We start from the raw sequence: 23,481 nt of genomic DNA, 5'->3' as shown, positions 1-23,481 counted from the left end.
TGATCATATGCTTGACGTGCTTCTCACTCTTTTATTTTTTCCTCGGAAGTTTGCCTGCTCGTTGTCGCTGTTCTCAAGGTGCTTGTTGGGTTTAAACGCTTTGATAACATGGCAGTGTTGTCCGCAATAATGTAATACGAGTGTCGTCGAGTCGCGATGCTAATTAGATTTTTTTAATGACCGTACCCTTTCGCTTGGACGCTGCGCGAGATCTTTATCGAGACGTTCCGTGCGTTTAACGTGTGTACAAGCGAAGGGAACTTGAATGTCGCGTTCGAGAAACTTGTGAGAGAAACTTCTATCCAACTTCCAGCGATTACGATTCGTTTATGGCTTTCCGAGAATTCTCGAGTATTTTTTGTGCGAAATCTAAAACTCAAAGATATTTAAATTGCTCGATACATCGCTTAGTACACATTGTCCAAAGTATAGATATTACAGATCTAACAATCTTTCCATTTTTCAAAAGAATTCGAAACAAATTATATAATATTACTTATGTACCGTATACTAGTTTCTAGTCCGAAAATTTTCCATTTTCTTTCTTCTGCTCACACGAATCTCAACGAGTCTACCAATCTCCCTCTCGAAATCTCCTCAGGAATCGATTGACATTGGATTTCGCGACAGACAAGTATTACGCAGCCTTCTCAGGTATCCGCGACATTTGCCAGCGGACTGAGCGAGAGCCTCGTAATTAGAGTTTTTCTCGGAGAAGACGCGCGCGTGATCGCGTCCGGTCGCACCGTCAAAGATCAGCGCCGACCGATGCCGATAGCCCGCGAGAAACCGCATCTCGTGTCCCCTAACCGGTATGCCGAATCGAAAAAAAGTCGCAACAACATGGAGTGCGTGTCGCGCGATTCCGAGGACACCGATTTCACGGCAGATACATTAATGCCGGAGCCGCAGTCCTGTGCACGTTAGAAGCCGTCGAATAAATTTCCATCGGGACACGCCTCTGGATGCTCGATAATTCACTGGACTTTCTAACTAACGGAGAGGACGAGAATCACGGGAAAATCGTTCGCCTGCGCGATACCTTCCTATTACACGATTACGTTTGCGATGTTCTTGCACGATTTACGTTGGTTAATGGCAAAGGACAAGTATAGAAAGGACGTTAATTATACAGGCCAAGATGGATTGGTTAATTTCGTAGGAATTATTACTACCATTTCGTAGAATTCGTTTTAAGCAACCACATGAATGGCACAGAGATTGCTGTTGGTTATTTAAGGAGACCGTGCCTCATTCTTTGACACTGGTTGGAAAGTTTGTTCTTCTGTTCGTTATTTCCTTATTTCGTTATTTATGTGACTAAGCTTGTGTATATTATTGTTGAAATGGAAACTACTCTGACGACTCGTTACTTCCACGTTACATAATCTACGATAATAATTCAAGCGAAGATATCAAACGATGACAGAAGCTTCGAAACTTGTAGAATTTTTATTATTTCACGCGTCAATGGCCGCGTTCGATTCTATCGCTTTCACAATTTTCTCAACATCTCGACGATAAGTAATTTATTTTGTAAAAAAACCATCTCCGAAATCGAAATTATACTGTCGATATCTCGAAATGGAAAATCATGGTCCTGTTACTCGTGTTGGAAGGCGGTTGGACGAAAGGAGAAACGGTCCCCGGCGCGATCGATCGTTCCTGATTACGTAATCGGGCTTTCGAGGTCGGGCCGCAAAGTTGCTCGGCTAAAAGATGCTCTTTTGCCCCGGAGCGCGCTTAATCTTATCGCCGGCTAGGCTTTTGTCGGCCAGTTGATGCTTTCTCGAAGCTTTCTTATCGAGCCACGAGCCACGAGAAGCGCACGATTCTCGTCTCGCTTCCGCTTCGCTGGCTTCGTCTCGTATCGGCTCGTTTCCACTTTTGTCGTAGCTCGTAGCCCAACCCACTGGTAGAAAACAGCGCCGCATCACAGCTTTTAACACCGACGATACACGCGATATCCGCAACGATATTCGTGTCGTTTATCAGTGCACTCTATTAGCGACGCGATTCGATGTGCTTTATGCTTCGTGATACTTTGCCGGTTACGCGGTACGTGTTAGGTGCAGTGGTGAATAGCAAAAGTGTTAGGGGAAGTAATTATGGTGGGAACTGATCTGTGTTTATCAGTTTACGGCTAGGAAAAATTGCCGTAAAGGTGATGAGTGATTTTTCAGTTTGAATAGTGGAAATAATAGCTGAAACTATAGATTGCAATCGAAGATGATACGATTTGAAGTACATCGAGTTTTACACGCTGAATTATTTTAGATTATATTGATTATCGTTGTTTTTGTTGTTATGACAATAGCAACTAATCAAAATGGAAGTTTATATTTTTGTCCGAAATAAGTTGGCTGTCCAAGGTCGCTGCAAGCTAAATCCCCATTATACTTAATTAGTCAATTTCCTTATTTGCGTTCATTATATCATTAATACGGATGTTTAGCGTATTTGGCCGATTAAAACAAACTTGGTGAAGACCAGTAACACATCGCTGGAAACAAGTTTCCTTAATGTCTATATCAGACAGAAATGCAAGCTTGGAATCGCAATCCTTGTGGTAACAACTCGTAATCAATATTTATGGCGGGAAACGAGGAAGCGTCTGGAGCGCAGAAAGAAATAGAAAGGGAAAATGTTGCACTTTGCCCATAGATGGTTTCCATTTAAAAGAATTCAACGCCAATTTACAATTACGTATTACGATTATAACAATTCTGTCGGTTTGACGTCGACAACATTTTCCATCAGTCAAAGATCGAAGAGAAGGAAAAACGAACGTGATCCAGATCATAAAAATAGCGATACCAATTGCCTCTACGTTCCATCGTACGTAAAAGAACAATCTCTACCAACATCCAGCAATAAAACAAAAAAGGACGGACATATTTTCTAGTACGAAAACGCTGGAAAAAGGAAGCTGAGAGTCACGAGCAAGAAGATGCGTGTCTCAACCGGGCCAGTTACGTCGTGGATTCACGAATCCAGGAAGCGTGTTAGCCGGAACGTCGCCGTTCCGGCGATGCATCGCGGTTCACCGGCATTGTTGCGGACGAACGGCGAACGAAACGGAATCTAATCTGATGGCGCGGCGGGTCCACCTAATGGGCAAGCCGTGTCGGGACACGCACCTCTGCTCTCCTCGCTTGTGTCCCCGGCCGAGAAGGCTAAAGTCGTGTTCGCCCTGTCCGATGACGATATCACCCTGACGCAATCGCCATACGTAATGCAGCTCTTTCTCTGCGACTGGGCAAACGATGCAATGAATACGGTGAATCGCGGGATCGCGCAACCGGACAAGCTTGGTCTCGCTTCTTCTCTGTTTTTCGATCAGATTCTTCTAAACTTTTGACCACGTCCTCTCTGGGTTACGAAGATACTGGGACATTTACTGGCACAGAGTCAACTGTGTAATTCTGATGATATAATCTATGAGTGTTATACAGGGTGGTTGATAACTGGTGGTACAAACGGAAAGGGGGTGATTCTACGTGAAAAAAGAAGTCGAAAATATAGAATAAAAATTTTTCGTTTGGGGCTTTGTTTTCGAGAAAATCGACTTTGAATTTTCGCTCGGTACGCCTGTAGATCGTTGTTTCGATGGAAAAATTAAAAAAAAAAAATAAAATTTTATTCTATATTTTCGACTTCTTTTCCGCTTTGTACCACCAGTTACCAACCACCCTGTATGATGCGTGGTTAACACTTTGACTGCCACGCCGAAATCACATGTTTCGCTGAGGACGCCACGGGAGTATTTTTATTATTCAAAACATATAATGGCAAAATAATAATAAATTGATCATGTAAGACAACATTCTTCCCCAATGGACCGTTTATCTTATTGGCGTCTTGGTAACAGCTGATAGCGACATATTATGACAAGGCTTCGTTTATTTCAACAAACCACTCGCATTTGTTATTTCCTCGTAAGCAAAACGTCCAGAATATATTATTTTAACTTGTAGAAGATATTAGTAAACAGTATTTGTTCATTCTGTATATAAGAGTAAGGTATGTTCGCGCTTCTAACTTCAGTTATATGATTATAAAGCAGCATTTACGATTATTTTCTAAAGTGTGTTTATAATAATATTCGTAGATTACCCCTCAAAGATATGGATGCAAACACCGTTAGATGCAAGATTTGTTCTCATTTTGTTTTTTTTTTTTTTTTTTTATATTCTAATAAAAATGTTTAATCGTTCAATGGGGCACTTTTTATTTCAAAGTATCTTCTATTTATCGGTTATATTCAAAATACCCTGACTGTCAATTTTCATACAATTTTTACAATTGTAAGAAGTTGAAGCGCTCCTGTCACCAATGACCACCGTCAGAAGAAATATATGACCAACGTGGCAGTCAAAGTATTAAATCGCGATGACACGAATCGATCCGAGGAAAAAGTACTATGCAGATGTAAATTGCCAAAGGTTTGCGAAAAATATCTGGCAATACGGAAAGGAAGGATAAATTTAAAGCGATTGTTCGATCGTTCTGAAATCGCGAGAGCACAGAGCCTGGCAATGCCAAAGCCCAATGAACACAAGCGCAGACCAGCGGGAATCAGATGCGACCGATGTCCAATTCTAGCTGAACAGGAACGAACGCAAATTGAATCGGTCTCCTCAGTCCTTTCGATCCTGCTCAGCTCGTAACGTTGTCACTGGCAATTCCCTAGGCTTTCCACTCCGTAACGGAATTCTCTGGTTCCGGCTACACGTCGCGGCGCGGCTCGATGCGCGCCATTTGTCCCGGCCATAGTCGGCGCGACGGAATCTACACTCGTTAGGCGAATAAATTCAATTGGAAAGCCGGCCTTTTTGCCGATAGCGCGACGCGCAATGCGTCTTGGCGACACCGCAGCCCGTACCGCTGGCCGAAGTCGACGCCGACATCCGCTACGTACATGGCACCGATGCTGACGAGGTGAAAAAAGGTGTCTCATGCCGTCCCGTAGCCGTGTAACCGCTCGCCTCGATTGAAATTTCACCGTGTTCACGGTGCTCCTACTCGCACGTGCAACTCGCTACGTTACCTTTTTCCTCTTCCCCTGTCGGCTTTCCTCGTGAGATTTTCGCGAGACCTGCGGTAAAAGGGAAAGCGAGTGAGACGTGTCGCAAGAGACAGGCTTGTTCGAAAATGCGATCTGAACTTCGATCAAGTTAGATTTTATTTGGAACACTTGACAAGTCTTAAATTAGAACGTTGAAAAGTACGATTCGATTAATATTCGTTCATCGATGGCCTGGTCGATGCTTCGATTTATTCGAAAGAGTAATTGCTCGATCTGTAATCGATGAGAAAATCAACGACAGTAACAAGAACTTTATGTCGTTACGCCACGTTTCCACGAATCCTGAACTAAGAAGGCATGGAGTGTCCGTATCGGCACCAAATTAGCGGTGACGACTTGGATTCGTGCCAAAGAGCGCGTGTACCGGGAAAGAAGAAGAAGGTATCGGTTCTCGATGGTCCTTTTGAAGATGGAAACCGAGCGTAGCAAGGGTGCAGAAACAGAATCAAGAGAAGAAGAAACGTAGTTGCACGCGAGGGTTCCCGGTGGTCGCTTGTCAGCGATATCTTCGCCTCGACTGGCGCACGTTTTCAAACCTGCCCTCTCTGTTTCTCGCTTGGGGTCCTTTTAGTAGCAGCGAGTGCAGTTTGCGCGCGTGCTCGTCCGTGTCTTTCATGCGATGTATATCGACGGGTTGGCGACAATCATCGCCGCGGACGCGCTCTCTCACGGAGCCAATTACAAGCATAGAGGCCGCCACGGTACGGAGATCATTGCGATTTATTTTCTTGCCTGCCTCCTCTCTCGGTCTCGGATTTCCGTTTCCCAGAGATGTGGTCTCCGATTCCGGATGTACAACAAGTCTCTGTTGGATGTTGCTATCAACAACCGATTCTCTTAAGAAAAGAGCAACGACTTTTCTTTCTAGATTGTACTTTCACAATTTGTGGAAAAAAATCAAAAATATCCTATATGCTGCTTCCACCGTACAATATCGCTCAGTTTACTCTTCGAATCAAATTCCATGAGACACCTGGTTACTTCAGGAGCTACATCGCCACGTGATAGATGACCATGTGATTTTTCGAAGCCGCTACATAACCACGATGCCGTGATACGTGCAATTAGTAATTAAAGGAGGATCACGACCGCGGATCCGTCACAAATTCGCAAGAGAAACGAGTTACAACAGTGTTTTTCCAAAGTTTACCTTAGCATCACGGCGCAAACGGCTCGTGAAGTTCGAAATACTCTGCAAAGTTGCAATAAAACCACGGTCTGATTAGAACAGGAGCCTTAGAGTGGCAGTAACACGTCGGTCTGGTTCCCATTTACGGAAAAAACGTTTCTCCCATCGCGTGACCCGGCCGTTCTGGTCGTCTGCGATCCTCGTTGCACATGCACGCGTTGCGTACACGTGCCCGCACGTGTTCTTTTTTTCTTTCTCTTCTTTCTTCCGCGTCCTACGTACATTTACGCCGGTTTCTCTAATCAGAGATAATTGAAACGTGATTTCAGTCGAATCATTACACCGTATCATTTACTTCTGCGAACTTAATTGCCCCGGGTATTTGACGTACGTTTCTTGAACAAATTCTTGGTAATTTAAAGAATACAATTGCTTGTATAATTTAATAGAAGACTAGATGCACAAATAGCTCTTGAAAGATTAATTAATCAGATGGAAAAGTTGAGAGTCGAGGAAATTATAATTTTTATTGATGTAATGTCTTTATCGGCTATCTAAATATACAAGGTTTAACATACAGTTACGCAGTTAAGATTTTACGATTGCGTAACAAAAATTGTTCCTGGTAAATCTTGCAGGAAAGAACGCAGAAAGAATTACCACATTCCTTACATTCATCGCGATACGGAAGTATAACATACATACGAGCAAGAATAAGCAATTTGTCAGGAGCAACAATTCCCTCGTTTTTACCCTAAGAATTTTAATTTTAAAACAGTGATTCTAATACAGAAAATTATACAAATATATTCAATTTGTTATTCATTAGCAATTCATTAGAAGCGAATAAAATTCTTCCAAATTTCGGATAGAATATAACCTACGTATAATTAAATCTAAATACGTCAATATTCAAATTGCCAAAACCGAGATACGAAGCGACGATAAAAAGGAAAAACTCGTCGCGGCCGCAGTTTCACGACGGTTGAACGAAGAAACTCGCCGCGTTTCTCAAACCGATTCTCGCCCGGACGGCGGACGCGAGCGTTCGCGAGGTAAATTGTCCGTGGAGCGATTAAATGAATAATTCATTCCTAAATTTCATCAGTTACACCAGGTTCGTCGTACTCTCTCGGCGGAGAGCGCGTACGTCGCGGGAACGGGCGAAACAGATGGAAAGCCTCGCGTTGTTTCGCGTCGTTTCGCCATCGTGTATCATTTAGCTTCACGAACACGCTAAGAGACGCGGGTTAACGCGACTGCGCACGCGACGCCATCCACGATTTTCTTCCCTCCTTACCTCACAAATTTACATGTTCTAAATTTTAATGATCTCAGAAATTCTTCGCCATTTCCACGTTTAAGCAAGACATTCGTCTTTTTTTCTATTGAGAATTGTGGATCTTAATCGCCGAAATAAAAGTAAAAGAACACTAAGGTTACACTTAGAATTCATATTGAAATAGTTTTAGATTTATTTAATAAACAATTCCCAGGATTTTCGTCGATACACATTTGCACGCGTCTCACCACTCTCTTTGTCTCTCCATCTTCCATACCACACTGCCAACGAAACAGTTACATTCATCTGTTTTTCGAGACACCGCGCACACGCATACTTCCACACACTCATATTCACGTACGTGTGTCACTACTACGCGCCTAATCTAGTCTAGCACACAAAATTATACATATCTCAATATTTTCGTTCTTTCTTTCTCATTGACTACGAAACATTACGGATTTCTTTCTAATATTTTCGTATCGGCAAACGCGATAAACGTTTGATCGACCTATCGGATGTTGAAATCTACACGTTCCAATATATGTTACAGTTCCAAATAGTTAGAGCGTGTAAGTGTGATGCACGGCAAATGTACGGATAACAGAATGAATTAAATCCGCGCGTTCGCCAAGCACGATTGGAAACTGGCAGCAGGTTCCGAGACGGCATTTCTTCACGCGTGGTGAAATGATTTTCCGCGGGGAAATCGTTAAGGCGAGATTCGCGTGCAACCAAGGCGACATTACGCTCGCATAGTTGGTGAGTGTGTACGTGAATCACGATTATCAGGAGACACGCTGGCTCTCACAAGTTCTCATCCTCGATTGCACGCGACATACACGGGTAGAAGGAGCAATTTCCGCGATGCCGTTATTCCTGTTAATCGTGGTGCGTCGATTGGCAATTAAAACCGATCAGGAAAAGAAGCGTACGCAGATAGCCGACCACATTAAGAATCCCGTGATAAACATTCGCTAAGACTTAGCCAAGCTTTTGTTCGACGCTTTCAACTATAAATCCTTTATTTCAAAATTACTGTACTATTGAGATTGGATTTTTTGTTAATTACATCAATAGTTTTCACTCGGCTAGATGGCAGATGATATTGGTGATTAATCCGATGTACCGACTCAAACGCTCTATATAAAACCACGGTTGGTTTAACCTTTTATCAAGAAAAATTTCACCATCTGCGATCACACAGATCCTTGTACCTACCTTTACAGTTTCTTCATTTCGATACATATACCAATATACGTATACATAGTGATCCTTGAATTCCCGTGAACCAGGTTAAAATAATCAGAGCGGACCGGTTGGTTGGTCGAAAGTTTCGAGTTAATTTCATCCGGAAAGCGAAGGATTCCATTTCCTTTGTGAGGGCTGGCCAGTGTGTACTTAGCTCGGTAGCGGAGCTTCCGGTATCACCCATGTGTGATGTCGACTATCGGCCGCACATATCGCGGCTACAAGTCTACGGAACCAGCCTTCTCCACAGAGAGAGAGAGAGCTTTTTAATTAAACGCTCCAAGGCTGGAGGGGGTGACTTCCATCCTCTCTCTCCTCCACCTCCTCCTCCTCTTCCTCCCTACAACGGCCCGGGAGTTCAGAGTCGAGGCTCGAGCAAGTCAATATCAAATACCTCGGAGCTAGACGGAGTGGTAAGCGCAGAGTAAGCACACCGAGCAGAGACAGCTAGCCCGATACGATCTGGCTCTCTGCGTGGATCAGCGGCGGCACTCTTTTCACCCTTTGCACGCTCAACTCGTCCTCCTCGAGAGACCGGACCGACATCGATATAGCACGCAGCGAAGATTAAAGCTTTCGATGGCGATCCACGCGATATACGTTTAAGCCGAACAAAATATATGAATTTATTTTCATTGTATTGTGCAGAGATAACGAGATAGCTAGCAGAACAACGCGAGGGCAAAAGTCTCCTCTCTAGTTCACCAGGTTCGTTACGCGTTGCTACAAAATCTTATTCGTAGGCAGATACGAGACTTTCCAATACGCGTGATTATCACGATTATATCGAGTCGACCAAAAATAACCAATCAAACTCGCAGTCCTTCGTCCAGCCAGCTTCCCATAGACGCGCGATATATATCGTGTCGTATATGAAGTGGGCGAAAAATTCTTATTCCAAAATCTGGTTCTATAATCAAGCGTATCGGTAGAAATTCCTATAACGGAATTCGAAACCATCGAACTATCCAATCGAGCCCTATCTAGCGATAAATGAAAATAGTTACGCAACGAGGGCCGTGAATCGGTCTGCACTCGCAGAATTCTTTCGCGAATATCGATCGTCGATCGCGTTTAAAGCGGCCTCGTGGCAACGTGTTGGTTAGTTCCCTCGTTACATACCAGTCGCTCGGAAACGCGAACACGCTACGAAAGCTTGGCGAAGCAAAGAGACGACGAGAAGAGAGGGGAGAAGAAGGGAGAGAGTTGTTTCGTTTGGCCTCATCGCGGAAAACGCAACGCTGGCAACGCTTTTCCAACGATAACAATTATCCACGAGAGACTTCATTACCCATTCGCCGCGAGGCGGCTTCTATTCTTTATTTATGGACAAGCTCATTATTTCTGTGCAAGTAAGCATATGAAAAATTCTCTCTCCCCCGTGTTGCCACCCCTGGTTACCCGGATTCTCCGCCTCTTTTGATTTCTCCTTCTATGTTCCATCCTCGTTCGGCTCTCTTTCTCTTTCCACAGGTCCTCGCAGACGGGTCCACGGTTTTATTAAATTAGCCACCGCCAGCCGGATGAAAACTCCTGCGGTTGTTGATACCGCGCGAGACCTTTTTTTCTATCGATGCCATTTATGCCGAGACGTCGAACTTCGTGCATCGTGTTCAGGGTATGTTTCCAGGGAATGTCGGGTTTTTCGGTTATTCGATGGAGAAAGGTGAGAATGCAATTGGTTTAGGATTTTGGATTTTCTAATCGTTCGTTTATTTTTCTCTTTCCTTCTTTTTTTTTTTTTTTGTTTTGTTGGGATGGTTTTGTAATATTTATGTTGTATAGTTGATTGAATCTGGCAAATTATGTTTCATAGCTTTTTTTTAAGAGGACATTATTCGTTCAAGTAAATTGTTAAATTAATTTTGTTAGACATAATTATTTATTTCTTCAACATCGACGCGAGCATTTTTATTCGCCGTTATGCGATACGTTCAAGTTTCGATTATCAGCGAGTCAACACCTCGACGTAACATTTAACAGAAGGGAAAAGCGCTTGTTAAGTCAATAATTAATAAACGCGTAATCTGTGATTCGCGATTTAGCGGTTCATCGAGTTTATATTAACACGCGTATGAATCGTTAATTACGCACGAGTCATTTGTTCCCTCTCTATTATTCAGCAATTTATCTTCGCCTGTAACAAAATTGCCCTACTTTCTAACATTTTCCACGACGATATATGAATCGGTGCATAAAGGACCCCACAATCAAGTTATCCAAGAAACTTAGAATATTGACAATATCTAAGCAATCCAGGAGATCGAACAAAGTTCTAGAAACACTAAACACTAAAAGGGATTAATTGCACGAAATCTTAAAATTTAAAGCATCCAAAAGATCGCAAGATATCTACGAAAACCGAGGGATCTAGGAATCTCGGAGATTAAATTAAAACCAATAAAACCTTGCAACTGAAGAAAGGCAAAAGAACCAAAACCAAAGTTGCCAAACGTCTGCAAAGGCGACGATTCCAAGTTAACGAATCGCCCGGCAATAAAATACGATTCCATGCAGCGTAAACTGTGGCGGGGCACAACAGCGATCGTCGTTCGTAAGTTACGCGAGCGGCTCTCTAGCGGGGTGCACTGAGCTTCCGGTACACAGTCTGGGACGCGCGAGATCCATGAAACGATCGCGGTCCGCCTCGTCCGCGATCGGAGGGGGACATTGCGACGAATCGCGATAAACGGCGTGGCAGCACTTATAAATGACCGGTAAATATTCATGTCGAGGCTGCGTCCGCCGGTGTTATGCAGATGAGAGGTGGCGTGGCGGTGTGCAACGCGCGTAATACGGCCGTCCTCGGTTCCACGGAAGCGGCGCGCTCATCTTTCCCGTATCTACCATCGGCCGTCGCGTCGCGACACGCGCGTCTCTGTCCCTGCCCTGGATATTTCCCGCCGTCGAATACCTATATAGCATCTATGTGTACCGTATGTGTGTATTATGCAGCGTCTGGGTCCCGTGTCCTGTGTCTCGTCGTCGGAATAATTTACTGTGCTGGGAATAATTAAGCGATTAATTAAATCTGTAGGGAGGAATGAAGAGAGAGGTGGGTTGGTTGGAAGGAAACGCTGATTGATGGGTGAGAGAGTCGAGGCTGCGATTCTTGCTGCAAGTTCGTCTGGGTTTTACTTCGTTGGATGACCAGCTATGTGCTGTTCCGTCTGATTCATAGCGGTTCGTATCTACTGTGTTTCTATATCTACATTTATATCTATATGAAGAGCGGAAGGCAGAGACATAATAAATCACATTAAAGCGTATAAAGATTAAAAGATCAACGAGCGTAATTGCACTTTCCATATTTTCCTCCTGCAACGTTCGTATTTGCATTTACCTATGTATATCTACTATCGAATGTTTCGTATCTTGAATTACGTATTTGTACAAAGAGGAAGAAGAGAGAAGAGGAGGAGAAGAAAAGACACGATGATGTACATATAGAACCTGTGTGAAGGAACGAGAGAATTGGAAAAGGGAGTTTCGAAGGTAGAATGGGAAAACGGGTTACAAACGCGCAGCGGAAGCTCTGTTGATCGTTTAATAATCTCGTTTAAAGCTGTCGTCTCTCGTGCTGCTTTTTGGTATTGTCTTTTGTACCGGCGCGCTTTGTTTGCACGGATTATGAACAGTCTGCGAAAGAAAGAGGAGAAGCGGAGGTCGAAGGGATGCCGCCCTTTGCCAGTGAGCAGCCAGATTCCAGCTTCTGCAAAATTAAACGATCCCGCGGTTGTTGAATGCTTTCGCACACACCTGCGTGCCAGTCGACTTCATTCGAAAATTCGCGTCAGCGTGGTGTTGAAAGTTGACTTTCAGGTTAGAAATCGCGGTCACGAATACATTTAACTTTTAATCTGTACGATACTGAATACTCGATATTACTTAAAAAAGATGTAGTTCTTCAGATATAAATAGTGGGAATAATTGAGAAATGACATGTTTCCGTTTATTTTCACGGATTTAAGCGAGCACTTCGGCGTTACATCGTTTTAGCCTCCTATATAGATCTGACTCGATCCTCCATTCGCCTCTAACTCGCACCAGCACCTCGCGTTCTATCTCTGGCGATCCTTCTCTAACGTAACCTCTGGCTCGGTTCCTCGTTCCGCGTTCCTCTATCACTTTCCCTCTTTTTCACGTTGTTTATCTCTCTCTCTCTCTCTCTTTCTCTCTCAGTCGGTTCGTTCCAGCGTGTTTCTGTCTCTGGTCCATCGTCGGTCACCTCCCGGGCAATTTCGTGCGAGGCACGAACGAACGGCATGGCGTGTGGGTGGACGAGAAAAGAGCACAGAGAGAAACGATAGGGTGGGGATCGGAGAGATTAGCCCCGGGAGGCTCCTTTGTGCAGCAATGAAAATGGCTTGTCTCAAAGAACCGCGACGGATACATTTTTAATTACCTCAAATATCACTCGGAGAGCTCGCCCAAGTTTCTTAATTAAATGTCATATTGCGCCCGCGGGCCACGGAATCCTCCGTCGAAACAGAGAAGACGCTGCTATATCTAGGAAAAACAGAAGACGAGGAGAAACATCTCTGGCGTCGAAGATCTTTCGAACCGGTCGGTAAATATTGGCCGTATTAATAATGGGCTCGATGAAGCGCGACCAACAAACTCCGATCCGAATTACTGTGCCAATTTGCATTGTTCTTCGTCGAAGAATAACAAGCTATCGAGGAGAACCTGATTCTTCGGATGACCGATGAGTCTTTATTCTTGCTTCCCACCCTTCTCTTTCCAGCCTATTACGAAGAAATGCTATTGATCAGAGACTCGATACTATATAGCTTTATGTTTATCGGACATACTTCGTATGGATGAAACGAGAATCGATGGTGTTCGACGTACTAATTAAAGAACTAGTCAGATAGAAAAGACTAAGATCGTCTTTATGCTAGTCTCTTATAGAAAAATCTATCACTGTCAAAACGACAGATCGTAGATTAACCTGCTAGCCGGCAAGTGATATTTCGTTTCTATCTTAAGGAAATTGGATAATACGGATAAAAGGGAAGCAATGAAAGACAATATGCGTACATCGGAAGGTTCAACAGCTTACAACAAAACGCAAATGTCCTCGCAAATCTCGACTATTACTACTTGGAAACAAGATTGCACGTGCAATACGATCAGCATTCGAGAAAGGGTGCGAAAAGCGGGAGATACAAGAGCAGATAGAGCGAAAGCTTTTCGCAGAACGTAAAGTCATCTCGCGATAATCCTAAACAATTTGTCCATGCGAAAGGGGAATAGGGTCCAATAGAAGAGATTCTCGGGCAGCGGCTACTTATGCCAGTCGTGAAATTCCGCGGTAATAGAATTGCAATATAGCCGGTGCGAGGGTTATTGGAATATTCGCCGACGCACGATCACCGACTAGCCAAGTGACTAAATTTGAATATAACAACGGCCGCGCACTCATACACACCGTGGCATGCGCATAAACCACCACGGATACATATCTACGCTGGCTGCTTGGAAACGCAGCGGCGACACGCTCGCGTTTACTTTTCTCCCCTCGAACGACGACCACGAAGAACGTAGCCGTTGTTGTGGATCTTCTTAATCCAGTTCCTGGTTCCGACTCCAGCTCGCACTCTTCGACTTGGCGGGTTTTACCTCGCCTAGTATTCTTTTATTTTAACAGCGCAGAAAGTAGTAATTTAAACCGTTTTCCTTATCGTTTTGACATAAGTAATCGATTTTTAATTTATTTATTGAGTGAAAATTTATCAGACGTAATAGCCTGTACGTACGTTTCTTATTATAAAAGTTTCGAAGTCTTTCAATGCCTAGCAATGAAAACGAAAGCTTGCGCTTGGAAATCGATTTGAAGTAGCAGCAGGCAACCGGAAGGACGAGGGAGGGAAGGAGAAGAGCACAGAATACAGAGGCGTGTAAAACGCGGTTTGCATTTCCGGTGTGGATAGAGACCGCCCTTAGCTTTATATAATTGCGAGCTTTCATATTTGATGTTGCCGAGCGGTTCATAGAGCCTCGTAGCCGTTGCCTTACACACGGCCCATTTCTAGCATTTTCAAGCAGCTCCGGCACAGACTGCTCGGCGACCTGCAAACACCGGCTTGTTTGAAGCCGGGATTTACCGTGCGTTATTCTCGGATTTGCGGGAATCGTGCGCCCACCCTCATCCCCTGCAGCACGATTTTTCAACTCTGAACACACCGCATCGCTCTTTGACCTTCCTTCCAGTCATCTTGTCTACGTCGACTTTCCTAAAATTCGTTCATGCGAATTGCTTTCCGATCGTTGGAGTTGCCATTCGTAGAGGAATTCTTCTATTCTTAAATGCTTTTATTTAGCTTTTAACTGTTCTGTCTGTCTGGATGGAATTTTTCCATCTTCAACTAAAAAAGGGTATAGAAAGCGTATAGAAAAAATCGTAATAAATGAAATGATGAAACGATTGATAAAAGTTTATTAGACAGGGTGCACGAACGCGACACGTGGCAGCAAAAGTCTTGAGAAGTGACGCGCGATCGTAGCAATGGAACACACGTGGCTCCTCGCGCGATCATTCTTTGTCAGTACTTTGTCACGTGTCGCAGTCACATTGTGAACCGTGTTTGATCGATGCGATTCGACCTTTGGGCGAGTCGAGGGAATGCAGATAATGAAAGCAATCCGTTATGAAGGTGTGTGCACGCTTGGACACCTTTGCTATCGGCGGATCGAATATTCTATACGAATCGGTCGAGTTTGCCGATGTCTATACAGTTCTTGCTTAATATTTCAAACTTACGTATTATTGTTAAATAGATAATACATTTTTATTGTACGTGTGAGAATGAGGGAGCGAAGAGCGAACAGACGCATGTGTGCATCCCATTGCTAGAGTGTATGTGGGACGACCCAGGTCTGAGACTGAGACAAAAGAGCAACTAGAAGAAAAAAAGCAAGCGAGTGAGTGTCTTCTAGCCCTTCAGAGAGTAACCCACATGTAGAGCTAAACTTAGTTAATATGAAAATAAAGCTTAACTTTTTATTCTCTCCAAATTCTCCCCATACCTTAACAATTATATTTCATATTACTTTCTACGTAAAAGTTAAAGACAAACTAGAGAATGTAAAAAGTTTCGCTATGTTCTTATTGCCCTATGCTGTTACAATATATTAGGTACTGTAGATATACAGGGTGGTTGGTAACTGGTGGTACAAGCGGAAAGGGGGTGATTCTACGCGAAAAAAGAAGTCGAAAATATAGAATAAAAATTTTTTTTTAATTTTTCCATCGAGACAACGATCTACAGTGAGATCCGTTATAACGAGACGTGATAAAGTGCACGCGTACCGAGCGAAAATTCAAAAGCCTTCAACAAAAAATTTTTGTTTTATATTTTCGACTTCTTTTTTCGCGTAGAATCACCCCCTTTCCGCTTGTACCACCAGTTATCAACCACCCTGTATTACTATATATTTTGAATGCAGAGTCAACGATACAGTCAGCAGCAGTGCAGAGAGTTAACGATAATTAACGACACGATTACAGTCCAAATATCTAGCGAATATAAATTCACTTCACGTGCAAGATATTCACTTTCTTTTGCCATTCTCCGTCATTTTACCTTCGAATTCACACGAATTGTAGCCGATACTTCACCAACGAACGCGTCACTGCTGTTTCGCTGCGACTCACGAACAATGACTCGACGTATCGTTGCGTAAGGAAAGTTTCACTGGCTTTTCTGCTCCGCATTCGCAGCGGAAAATAACGAGGAAACTGTAATTATTAGCCTCTATTGCGTTAGCCTTTGTCGCGGCCGCCTATAGAAAAAACTCCCACGCGTCTCGTGATGTCACCGTTGATTTAATGCCCGATCACATTTCCCTAAACAAGAACAGAAAATCTAAGAACGCTACAGAATAAAGACACAATTCTTACTTTACGTCATACACGTCGTAGTTCTAAAGATATAGCTACGTAATTAATTAAAATTTAGAATATTTCGATAGCTAGAAATTATATGGAAAGCTTAAACACAATTAAATTGAGTTACAACGCTAGCCTCGCATGGGCAAAATACTTTTTCTCGTTTCTCTCGTGTCTTCCACGAAGAGATTTCGGTTTCGTAATAAACGAAGATTTGTTCGAAGAGACGAACATCAAAAGGTAGGTCAGCCTCGACCGCAGCAACCCTCGCGGTTCGCCGCTTGTCATTCGCGCTTGCAATTCCAAAATTCCAGGCCGAACGAAAAGTTTCATCCCCCGCTGTGCGTTGAAGCGAGCAAGGAACGAACTGGGCCGCTAGCAAACAGGAACCCGTAAAACCACGCGACATACTTTAATCAAAGTGGCTGGTTCTCGGCGACCCCCTTAATTTTTCTTTGCGCGCCGCCGCTAGATATTCGACATATTCGAGTCGCGTCAGCCGTAAGAATGCTCCCTTCAAATAACTTCGAGCTTCCGTGGTCGCTTTGACTCCTCCTCATTTTACTCTGCTTCTCTGTTTCGTTTTATCGTCGACGGCCTCGTTTCCAGTTATTTCGAAAATCCATGAACTGAATGAACTGGAATGGCGGACATGTGTAAAAGATCGTCGAAGTTTTCAGGAATCGTACTATTATTAATCGGGGATTTGATTCGATTAGAGTATTATTGATGTATTATCTTGGATCGATTTTTCGTTATTTTCAAGCTACATGGATCGTACGTGTTTCGTATTGTCATCAGGTTTGACAATTCCTCCTGTGTTTAACGTATGTGTTAAGGATAGCAGATGATGATAGTCCTTGATATTTCGTGTATCGATTTAATATTTTGGAAATGTACGAGATAGAAAGTGGATTGAATTTTAAAAGGAAAGATGAAAAACGCGATATATATTTTTTTTATTTCTGGTGTGATAAAGCAATAAAGTAAAAATAGTCGAGGGTTCATAAAATGTCTTCCACCCTGTCCGTTGAATTCGCCTTTGTAAACGAGGAAAGCCGATTACTTGGCACAGGATCCCTGAAAGCAATGAAAAGCTGATTACCAGTCTTATCGCGCAACAACCCCTGTTATTTCATGAAATATGTTCTTCCAAGGCAAACGTTTGAAAACTCGATACTTACGCCGCAAAATATGCTCTATAAAAAGTAGCCTGTAATTTCAACAAAATGGTAACAATGTTGGAACAAGCAACAATAGTAGGCTATTGTTTACCTAACGATTATTTACGTTACTGGATCTACGATTTTCGGCGTTACAGCAACTATCGCTGGATCGTGTACCTAGAAACTGGGCATTGTTTGAAACACGCCGCTCTCCAGAATAATTTTCCACGTGTAATCCACTCCCTGCTCCCGGCTTGCAATACCCGATACCCTGTCGGCTACGTTAAACCTGTACACCAGAAGTTACCCGTATTACAACTCGCCTGTCCGAAATTCACGTCGATATCGAACAACGCTTAAAGATTTTTCGGATTGTTATCATCGCGTTCCGATTTCCAGCATTCGCCATTCAGATTTGGAATAATATCTATTTGCTTATTTATAAAAATGTTGTATTTATTATTGACACGGTTACGAAGCTTCTTTCGAAAATAACGACGTTTCTATCGATTAATCCGATACTAAACTGGTGACAAAAATCGTTACTGCCATTCCTCTTTCGAAATACGTCGTGTCGCGGCAGTACAGCCCAATCCACCTCGCTTCGTTTCACAGAGGAAATCCAAAGCAAAGGCGAAGCGAAAGAAGCATCCGCCCCTCCATAACGCGACATTCCACCGTGGCGGCTTATAAATTATTTAATCAAGCCCGAAGTAAACGGAAAGAAAATACTCGCGCCATTAACTGGAGCGAGAGGTAACGACGGTTAAAAGGGAAGAAGCGTCGAACCGGCGAAGATGGAAGTGGAAGGAGGAAGCTTCTTTTAGCCTTCGGGAGGAAGAGGAAACGAGGGAGGCTAGGTCAGGGTGGCTCCAGGCGGTAATAAGAACGACGGCATAGTTTTAACTTCTCTTTTATGCCGGCATTTTCCATGGCGTTCGGGCTTTGTGCGAATGAAGGCACAAATTGCCGGGCTCAGCCGCCTGGGAGACATTGAGACACTCTCCACTCTCCTCCTACGCTTTCTTCCAGCTTCGAGGAGCAACGATGTTGCTCGAGTCTACCTCTCTGTTGCGAAACTTGTTGTCTTGTTCTTGCTTTTTTCCAACGATAGTCGTTGCTTCTGAAAGAGCACGGCGTTAAAAGCTTTCTGGCCTCCGCGCGTGTTTCGCCTCCGCCAATCGTGCTTCGTGCAAATTCTTACGGTTACCGGAGAGATTCGTTCGATAGTCGTTGTTCCTTTCTACGATGGATATCGAAAAGAAAAAATCGTGCATGAATACTTATTAGATTAAATGTCCATCTTCGTTCGAGATCCTTAGAACAATTATGAACGATAGTTTAAAGAAAAAAAGGAAAGAAAAGGAATAAGAGATTCTAAATTTCCACAATCCCACAAATACACTGTAACGCGGTAAGATAATTAACAGCAAAGAAGAAACTGGCTCTGGGAACAATTAAATTGGAAAATAAGGCGAACGATAGCGGGACGAGGGCAATAAAAACGGATGCGAGTGGGAAGGTAAGAGGAATGTCACAGAAGATGATGGAAAAGGGCTAGGACTCGAGTAAAAGTAATGGATTGCAGCGGCGTGTGTACGTACGACGTCGCGTCGTACGGTATGGCTCTGGGAGATGCACTATCGAATGTTTTATTCATAAGCGTAGAACAAAGCCTGCCTGTTTATCCTGAGGACATCTCGGTGTGTACGCAACGCTACAACGCTTCCCAGAGCCAACGAGTTGCACTTACGCGTCCTCTAAACACGGTTGCATCGGATATCATGCCTTGCTACTCTTGTCCTTCCCTCGGCTGACAATACTTGTTCCGTTGGAATTCACGCGACAAACTCATTCGATTAAACTTGTTTCGTCTACTTGCTGAATTCCTGAAAACAAAACGGAATCACCTCGGTGACAGCCGAAAGAGCCAACAGGGCGCAGCTTGGTCGGATAAGGTCGAAAGTTAGAAGGATCGCGTCGTCAACGAGCACTCGTAGGTTGCCGGTGAATTGCCCTAATAAAAATGTTACGCCGCCTCCGCGTTTTTTTCGCGTAGGAGTCAGCCAACTGTCGGCCGAAAAAAGAAGTCTCTAGTAGCCCGACGATCACACCGCCTGATAACCGCGAACGCGGTAGCCCGGCCACAGTAGTATCTTTGTCATTTGTATCTCCACGGGTGCACCCTGCCACTGGATGACAATCAAAGGACCACGCTTCTTCTCCTTCCTTCTTCATCCTTTTCTTTCGCGTGGCATAGTCGACAGTTTGTTTCCGTCTGGTCGCATAGCTGCAGTGCGATGTCCCCTTTCTGGGACGGAGATACGTTTCAAACTGACTTCTTAGAATCATACCATTCGCTGCGTCAGATCTTTTGCGTGGCACGGTGGTTTATGCCGGTTCAGCTTAAGTTTGGAAGATGATGGACTTGATAGAAATCGAGTACCAATGGAGGAAACATATTTGCATCGGAGCTTGGACAATTAGGTGTAAAATGTATCGCGATAATTTAATTTAATTACTCGGTCGTTCCGTGTGCTCTGCATGCAGCGATCGTGCTAACTATCTCGGCCATCCCCGACCTTAATTCGCAGAATCGACAAAGGATACCGATCATCGTAAAACTTACGAAGAAACTTCTCACCGGTTGCTAATAAATTCGAACTGCCGTGGAAAGGATTGATAAGGGAGCGCGGCTCACCTCGTTGCTCGTGAGTAAACTTCGTCCTCCCTTTTGACCTCGTTAATTGTCATATCGCATCTCGAAGCTGAAGCTCCAGCTCCGTGGCGAGTGAGACGATACCGGTGTGTGGGTGGATCTCGATGATTTACGAGAAGCGCCGTTCCAGGGCTCGGGCTGGACTCTAGAGACGTTTTGCTGATAGCGTCAGTGCCACATAAGTCATCGAGACTATACCTACGGGTCCCTCCTTGCCCCCCCCTCCTCCTTCCCCATCAACCTATTCTTTCTCTCGTCTCTTTCCTTCCTTTTCCCTCGATACGGATCCTCTTTCTCTTCTCACATTTCTTTTTCTATCTTTTTCTCTTTTCTTCTTACTTCTTCCGCCAACTTCCATGTTAGACTTTCTTTGTTCGGCGAAATGGCCCACGTGAACGGTTTGTTCTTAATCTTCTTTGGCCCTCCATTATCGGAGCCCCAATTATAACGCGGACGATACGAACAGGGAATTATAATTGCTTTCTGTGTCGCACACTCCAAATAGATCAGCGCGTACCTTCTGGATGAATCGCGTGTATTCGAGGGTACCGGGATAATTGACAAATATTAATGCCCCTGTTCGATAGCTGCTACAGAGAAAACGTGAAACGAGTGTGCAGAGGATGGTGGAAAAATTGTGAGCGAGGGAATGTTACGGTTTCGTGGTTACGGATCGATTCATTTTGATACAGCATTTGCGGTATATCGCAATTACGCGTTAGTACTGTTGGTAATTTGTTTGATGAAACGTCTGAAAGTTATTAGATTTATTGCAGTAAAATTGTATACTTCGCTTGAAAGGGACGAACAACATATCATTCTGTAACTTTTATCTATTGAATCTTCCTTTGTCGTACGGAGTTCAAACGTGGAATTCTATATTTATCTTTATTTGAAATGTGTGCGATATAATCTGCAGTGACTCGCGAAAGTATCGAAACACCTGTGAAAATATACATACAAGCCAGAAAACATTAGTGCGGATATATATTGTGCAAAGACCACAAAAATATTTGAATACTGAATTATTCATTATACCGTAGGACCTCGATTAACCGGTTCGCGATTATCCAAGGTCTCGATCAATCGAGGTCTGGATTATCGGTGATCTCGATTGTCCGGAGTCTCCTGTTTACTAATAAGAAACGCTCGTGTGTACGTATCTTACGATTTGCATCTTCTATCGCAGCTAAATGATAATTTCATAACTGCATTGAAATCCTTTAATATTAAAGATATTATCGTATACGAGTGGCAATGCATGGGACGAAGTTCAGGTGCAGGCTATAATTAAGTTATGGCTCGATCTACGAAGATATAGAACTTTTCGATGCAGAACAATTTCAAATAAACGAATAATGAAATTGTACGATTGATTCATACCGTGAGAAAGTGGAAGAACTTAACGTAGGAATACGACTAACCGAAAATAATTCGCACATCACCGATGCAGATATAGCCGCTGCTGTATGGAACGAGACCAACGATGAAGATATAGAAAATGAAGAAACAGTCCTGAAGAAGCTACGATTCGAATTGTGCCCCTCGACATATGGAACAACAGGAACACGTATCTAACATAACAGAAAGTTTACTGATGGTAAAAAGATGGCATAATAAAGCACTTGTAAATGCAAAATTGAGAGAAAATAATTGTTTGCGTTCTAAGTAATTATATTATAAATAAAAACAACGATTATCTTGTAAAAGGAATTACGTGTCCTAGAAATAAAAAGTTTACTTTGATACGGAGAACGCGTTTCACTTACTTCTCTTCGATTATCGGTCGGTTGGCAACTAAGTGATTGCGGATTTTGTCATTAGGTGGTATTGACAAAATCCGCAATCACTTAGTTGCCAACCGAATATATTAATAAGTCTGAATATTCGATATTCGCATACGTTAATTCACATACTTTCGCGAACCACTGTTCGATATAAGTACGTACACGATTGCAATTTGTATAGGTTAGCAATATTCTAAGGATACCACCCATCTTGAATCTCGATCTCGTTCTCGATGCAGTGACTTTGCCGTAAACGATGGCACCCCGTGGCGTGGCAGCGTTAAGTCCGCGACACATCGGCGTTCGGCTCGCAAGCCACAAAATTCTGACGCGAGCTTGCGAAACGAGAGCCAGGACTGATAGGCGTGAAAGTATTCTCGACCTCTCGCTGGCATCTCACGACACCTCGAATTACCTATCCCCCCGGAGTGTCAGCCAACGTTTCGCGTTTTACCACGGCGAAATTAGTTCCTGGATTTACGCTCGCGACGCGGAGGAATTTTCTGCCTTTACGCTGCTCGGCCATGATCGACTCGTAATTAACGTGCAGATTGAGCAGAGTTTTTGGCTCGGGTTGCAGTTGATGTCTAGGTATGAAGCGTGAGATATGGTGAGATATAGGAAAGAGTGTGGGTGCCTTGTAGGAATAGCTTAGAAGCTACAGCAGAGGTGCATTAGGTGTGTTTGTAAAACGGTTCAGGTAAGAAAATTATTTTCCTTGATAGGTTTTGCTTTATTTTGCAAATTAGTGGATAGGGATGTTACTACGATACTGATGGAGAATATATCTGGAATTTTTGTAAGTTTGTATGCGTAAGTGGAACGATGCGAGTGAGGTTTTAAGTTATACACAAAAAACTAGCGAATTGTAATTATTATTTATACGTGAGTGATTTCTAGTGAAACAACTTTCTCCCTTGTAAATTTCGTTGAGAACTCATTGATCTTCGTGTATTATTTACATTTACAAGTACCATAATTAATAGTAGAATGTTAGAAATAATTGCGGCATGTCACGAAATGCGTTATAGCGAAATACGATATACATAGATTTGCACGAAGAAAGTTAGAAGATTTTCGAGTAATATCATAGACAGACAGGATTTATTAACTTAACTTAATCTCTATCGCCCAATTATCATCGCTACCATTGTAACATGTAAC

General features: G+C 43.3%; 2 protein-coding genes across 2 annotated transcripts in view; both read left to right on the top strand.

The window, feature by feature from the left end:
* LOC138189705 (katanin p60 ATPase-containing subunit A-like 2) overlaps window positions 1–23,481 on the top strand; it is a 138,730-nt gene that overhangs the window by 45,692 nt on the left and 69,557 nt on the right. The window lies entirely within an intron of this gene.
* LOC138189704 (uncharacterized) overlaps window positions 1–23,481 on the top strand; it is a 181,134-nt gene that overhangs the window by 135,185 nt on the left and 22,468 nt on the right. The gene's annotated exons all lie outside the window — the stretch shown is intronic.

Source organism: Bombus flavifrons, chromosome 2 (assembly GCF_040668555.2).
Source record: "Bombus flavifrons isolate JBK064 chromosome 2, iyBomFlav1_principal, whole genome shotgun sequence".
NCBI classification, from domain to species: Eukaryota; Metazoa; Arthropoda; class Insecta; order Hymenoptera; family Apidae; genus Bombus; species Bombus flavifrons.
This window is presented reverse-complemented; position numbering and strand designations above follow the sequence as displayed.